Source organism: Rhincodon typus, chromosome 30 (genome assembly GCF_021869965.1).
Source record: "Rhincodon typus isolate 14 chromosome 30, sRhiTyp1.1, whole genome shotgun sequence".
Taxonomy (NCBI): Eukaryota; Metazoa; Chordata; class Chondrichthyes; order Orectolobiformes; family Rhincodontidae; genus Rhincodon; species Rhincodon typus.
Genome location: NC_063361.1, coordinates 25208952 through 25215045, shown reverse-complemented (window position 1 = coordinate 25215045; position 6094 = coordinate 25208952). Strand labels below are relative to the sequence as shown.

The following is a 6094-nucleotide window of genomic DNA, read 5'->3' as shown; positions in this document are numbered from 1 at the left end:
GAGGGGGAAATAAAAGGTTTAGTCATTTGATTGACAGCAAAACTCCCATCAATTTGGGTCTGGCACTGGCTCTCAAAAGTGAAGACGTCATCGCTGCCAGGAACTCAGATGATTTCGCAGCGCCGGCTGTTCCACGGAGCGCTCTGTCCTCCCACCGATCAGCCCTTCCGGCGTCACGCGATTCTACAGGCGCGCCGCGTGGATCCAGAGGGAGGGAGGCAGCGGGCGGCACAGCCGCGCTGGGGGCGTGGCACACCTCAACTGAGCTTGCCGCCCCCTTCCTCGCTCCGATTGGTCGAAACCAACCGGGAGGCGGGATGTCCCGGGGAGCAGACCGTCGGTCGATTCGTCGAACAGGCTGTCAATCCTGGTCAGCACGATCGGTTGTCGAGCGCCTTAAGGGGGGGGAGGGAATCACTTTTTAAAAAAAATCTTGTCCGGCCGAAGTGCGTCAAGAAAAATCATCGAATCGACAGGTTTTTTTTTAGACATTGTATTTGAAGTAAAAAGTGGATCAAACATCGCCGTGTCCGAGGCGTTGACGGAATTAAGAATGTCCCAGCCGTAGGTCGTGGTGTCAGAAAGTTGGGGGTTGTCAGTCTGGAAACTTTTATTGCTGCAGGTACAGTATGTCTTGTATTCCTTCTTATTTGTAGCAGGCCTAGAAACCCCGTCAACAAAATGCCAAGCTGAAACTTGCAGCAAGTCTTGAGTTACCAAGTAATTTAACGGGTGGACATAAGATGAAGCATTTTGACAAGAGGGGGTTTCGGCCCGAAATGTTGACTTTCCTGCTTGTCTGATGTGCTGTGTTTTCCCGGCCTCACACCAAGAGACAAAAGGCACAGTGACAGTTGAAAGCCTGTGGATTTTTGTCTCCAAGGCTGCTGAGTCTGATCCACAGTCAGTGTGACACAGGGATGTGGCAATTACTGATTTCCAAATGGATCATGTATTGAAAGCATACAAGGCTATTGGACTTCTGTATTAAGTCGTTTAGAAGAGCAGCCTGTTCCGAGGTAAATAGATTGTTAACACCTGACTCGCCTTTCTCCACCGCGCTCCCCCCCCCCCAAAAAAAAACACAAAATGTAGGAGGTAGCACTTATTAACTGAGTTGTTGTTCTTCACGGCCGCTAACCGGAAGTGGGATGGCTGTGTTAAAGGGAAGAGTTCTGGACGCATGGTAAACGTATTTATCAGTTTCTGTTGAAGGGTTAGTGCTCAACTAGCATTTTGCACAGAATAGTGCATTTACTTTACATTTGCACGCAATAAGTACAATGTAGCAGCAATTAATCTTTGCAAATATTGTATGCTGGCTTGTAACCCTTTAACAAAGTATTATTTATGGAAACTGCGTTGTGCCATGTTTTAAATCCAAACTTAACAGTAGACCATTCTACTTAATTATGCAATTCTGATTCAGCATGTGGAATTTTTTTGCATTTCCATGTTTTTGATTAGCTGCATCTAATTTGAATGAAACGTTAACCAGATTTAATCACAATCAATGTGGCTTATCATTGAAAAGTTTTACATAAAGGAAATAAACTAGAGTAAATCTGGACATGTCTTTTATGACAAAGGTGGGCTGTTTGCTGACAGTGTGATAAATAGTTCTTAACTGGAGAGACATGATGCATGCTGTTTATTGGTTGATCTTCAATGTTTTTATATTTAATTTGTTGAACATAGATTTTCCCAAATCAGTATGTGTATTCAAAACAATACTAAAATGGTGGAGAACTCTGGTAACCCTATGTCTTCCCCATGATGCAGTCAGTAGATATTTTAATTTTGGGTATTGCAATACCAGTTCAGTATTGCACTGTGGAACCAACCCTGTCACTTGTGGTTATAATAGATGATTTTGACACAAAACAATGCTGCTAGGATTTGTTTCAGTTCTCAACAAAATCGCAATATTACTCACTTACTGATGCTTTAGTTTCTAGTAGTGATACAGAAAATGCCATACAACTCTACATGTTAGCTACTCATAACACTGTAAATGGATTGTTCCAAAGTCAATGCTGTGTTTGGCATCAAGAATTTTTAATTCCTAGAATATCAGGTGAAAACTCATTTTGTTTTTGAGAATCTGAGAAAATATTGGCCCAGATCAAGTTAAATCTGGTACTGTATTAGGTTGGACTAAATAATGCCTTAAAGATAACATTATGCTTCAAATAGTATCAACAATTATTTATGAAAAACAGCGTGCCATGCATATTTTGTTTTTCTTGAGGGATCATTTCTCTCTGTGCACAAAATACATTTTTGGGGAAAAAATCAGGAACACATTTTCCCTGCCTTTTAACTTCGGTGAATTTATGTTGTCTTCCACCAGTAACTGACTCCTTTTATGTTTTCTCTCCATTTGATCAATTTTCTGCCTAGTGATTTTGTGACTATTGTTTATTCATTATATTTTTTAATCTTCTTCTCCATTTAAGTTGTTCTCTATCAGTTCGTTATATATCTGAGTTATTTCTTTCTGCCTTTCAGTGTTAAAGTGTGGTAAAGGTGCATTGAGGAAAAAAAAGAAGAAAAATTCTGCATAAGTCAGCTGAGACAATCAGGTAAACTAATGTACTTTACTACTGTACCATCCCATCATGGATGTTTCTCTCAGTTCCTAGCACTAAATATTATAAATGGTTTCAAAGTACTGTCTCTTTTAAGATGCGTCAAGATTATTACTAAAAACATCATGAATTGTGTACATTTTTATATTGTAAATTTAAGAATTTGGAAAATGGTTTTGTTTGAAAGGAGGAAGTACAGTTCAGAATTCTGTGAATTTTAAGACTGTTATGTGGGTAATCCTAGCTGAATGTAACTTCAGTTTTCCCAGATTTTGAAGCTGAATTTTAAGTAAACTGATTTTGAAACCAGAAGCAGAAGGTCTAATATTTTAGTTGCTTTACAAGAATGAGGAAGGATACTGCATTTTAGAGGTCATGCATTGATAGTGATTTGAAAGACCGAATTTGTTACAGCACTTTGTGAAGAGGAACATCATAGTATTTCCAGTTATTTAGAAAGGGGAAAAATAATTTTCTTAGTCAAATGTTTATTTTCTTATTCGTAACATCAGCTGTAGTGAGATACATCACCTGAGTATAGTTTAAAAGCTGCAGCTATTTCAAGATACATAAAAAATTGTGCCTATGAAGGGTTGTTTGTTTCAAAATATTGTGATGTAAGTCTTTTTCACATGTACATTCATATTACTTATTTTAGAGTTTGGATTTTGAAACAAGTGGCAGGAGGGTTTCGGGCTGCCTGGAACTGTGATTTTAAAAAAAATCAGTATGTGAGAGAGTTCCTGGAGTGCAAATGAGCATTTCGTTGCATTGAGAGAATTTTAGCAGCTGACAGAGTACATTAGGCTGCTTTCAGCTAGAAGGATTAGTAATTGGGTTTTCTTTCATATACTGGGAGAATGCACACAGTTTGAAAAGCTTGGGATTCAGTTTGCAAATCTCCTGACTTGAAGTTGGATGTATGCAACAGTTCTCATAGAGAAAACAGTTAACTCAAAAGTTAGGAAGTAGGTTACCTTAGTGTAAGGAGGTTAGTTTGAAAGGTCCAGACTTGAGTGTTTGTTTAGAGCAATGCAGGAATTATTTCAAAGCTAAGAAAATCCTAAGTTTGGTTGTGTGAATACTCCAGGAAAAGGCTGCCAAATTCTGAAGGCTGCAAATTAAAGAAACAGTTAACGTTAAACCTGTAGATATGGTAGAGTAGCAAATTGTCTCTGGTGTCTTAGTACTATAAAGTATTGATGTTGGGATAAGTAGGACTGTATTTTACTATGTTTGAAAATATTTAGCTTTGTTATTTGTAAATAGCTTGCTTTATTCTATTTTGTCTTTTGCATCATATGCTTCTGTTTTATGGTTAAAACCAGATTTATAACATTGCATGTTTGTTTCAGTAAATGACACCCCTTTCAAATTTAAAAAATCAATCAAGCCAAATTTCAGCCTGGGATCTGATATGTCCAGCAATAATCAGTTTGGATTTTAATAGTATAACATTCAAGTATGTCTCCACCCCCTGCAGCCTTTTATTTAATTCTTCCCCTAATGTTCCAGCTATGTTTGGGTCATCAGTTTTGCTCACTACTGGAAAAATAGGCTTACTTTACTCCATGCAGTTGGTACAGTCATGTATCCTGCCAATGTATTGCTTCACTTTAGTATATTCTGATATAATGGCAATGTACTTTTTAAAAATAAATACTTATACTGTTTTTTGTCAGCTATCTTGCGCACCACTTCCATTTTGCCTCTTAATTACCACTCATTTCATAGTTCTGCATTAAAATAAACACTACTTGTGGGATTTAAATTAGTGAGTACAGTGCAACCATGCCAATTTCAAATTGAAACCTATTCTGCAAATTTAGAATTTTAATGCATTTATGTCTGGTCAGCCTGAAAACCTAATGTTCTGTCTTTCCAGTTACTAGAATTTTACTTTTAATAAGAGGAATGTATTGTGTGTTCAAAGCTTGTTTCACGTGCTCTGCCAAAGAGAGACAAGGATTAACGGCTGGATTGGTATCTACCTGTTCTGATACATATATACAGCCCTCTAAATGATATTGTTTAAAATAACTTACTTTTAAAGTCAGAGTCAGAATTACAGTATTAGTGAATAAGCTGCTGTGTAAGAGCACCTAGTCAAGGTTGCTTCAGTGCTAGATAGTTGGGGAGAGACAAAATAATAGCAATTTAAAACAATTTTTTAAAGTTGAAGTTGAAATATTGTAAAGTCCCAATGTTTTTGACATTTTGTTTTGCTTCACAGACTGTTCAATTGACTTTTCAGTGCACTTGTTCTACAAAAATCTAAACTTGCCTTTATTTGTACCATTAACCCTGTAAAACTGTGAACATTATTATCTTCAGTTGAATAATTCAGTAGTATATTCTGTAATTTCCCAAAGTTTGAGTAGTGTAAAGGGTTTCCTACATCGCAAGTAGTTCATTAGCTTTAACATGGATAAGGATCCAATAAGATTGTAAATGGTACTAAATAAACATTGTTGTTATTTGCAGTTTGCTAAATTTAAATACTAATCTGCTGGTTGATGTAAACAAAACCAAAGTGAAAGTCTGGAAGCATTAAAAATGCCTAAAAGATTCAATTATTTTGTTTATTAGTGATAAAAAACATTTGAAGAGGAAAAACTATTTACTGGAAGTGGTAGCTGGAGGCAAATGAAATTGCCAGGAATACAATCAGAGTTGGTAACTCTATGTGGATATTTTCTAATCAGCCTGTTCAGATATGTTATTACATACTTCTGGAGCAGGTTGGACTTAAACCCAGTCTTCCTGGGCTGGAGGTAGGGACACTGCTGATGTGCTACAAGAGCCCTTTGCCAACCTAATGTGTAATGTATTTCTTTAATAAGATAGGCCTTGAGGGCTAATTAGGTCATCCCTGCCTTTCTGTCTGCATGCTTGCAAAGTTGAGAATTATTGAAAGGCAACATGTTAACCACAGTGCAGTTGTATAAGAAAAATAAAACCGAAAGGAGAACATTTCAAACTAGAAATTTTACTTTGCAGTCTTAATCCTTTTGATGATTTAAGAGTGTTGTGTTATGAAAACATTATCTTTACTGTGACATCACAATATGATATATAGGATTGGGATTTGGATTTTGGAAAGGAAGAAAAATCATTTTAATTTGATGTTTATCCATCGTCTCATGTAATTCATAGTCTCATTTGTTTACCGGTAATGAATATTTAATTTTGCAGTAATTAATACCTGTGTTCAAGTGAAGGGAGAGCATTGTTATTTTTTTAAATTAGATTGTTTAAAGAAAAATCTGAGGTAAAATGAATTTTAACACCGCCAGTCTTACTATAGTAACAATCACTTGGTTGTAAAAAGCAGGAAATTGATATGAAGTATAGTTTTAATAAGTGAAATACAAACTCGTCATTTTTTTAAAAATTGATTTACATTCAAATAGCGGGCTCGGCTTTGTAAAGTTAAACAATAATTTCAGCAGTTTTTTTACTCTAAAGAATTAAAGAAGAGTATTTAGTTTAATATGCATACT

At 36.4% G+C, this 6094-nt stretch overlaps 1 protein-coding gene across 1 annotated transcript in view; it reads left to right on the top strand.

Annotated features, from left to right (window-relative positions):
- The first annotated feature begins 368 nt into the window (after nucleotides 1-368).
- The window catches only part of LOC125486558 (signal transducer and activator of transcription 3-like), a 29223-nt gene continuing 23497 nt past the window's right edge, over nucleotides 369-6094 (top strand). Inside the window, exons 1-2 of the mRNA XM_048614449.1 lie at nucleotides 369-622; nucleotides 2512-2585. The gene's annotated coding sequence lies outside the window, so the exon portion shown is untranslated. The remainder of the gene's footprint in view (nucleotides 623-2511; nucleotides 2586-6094) is intronic.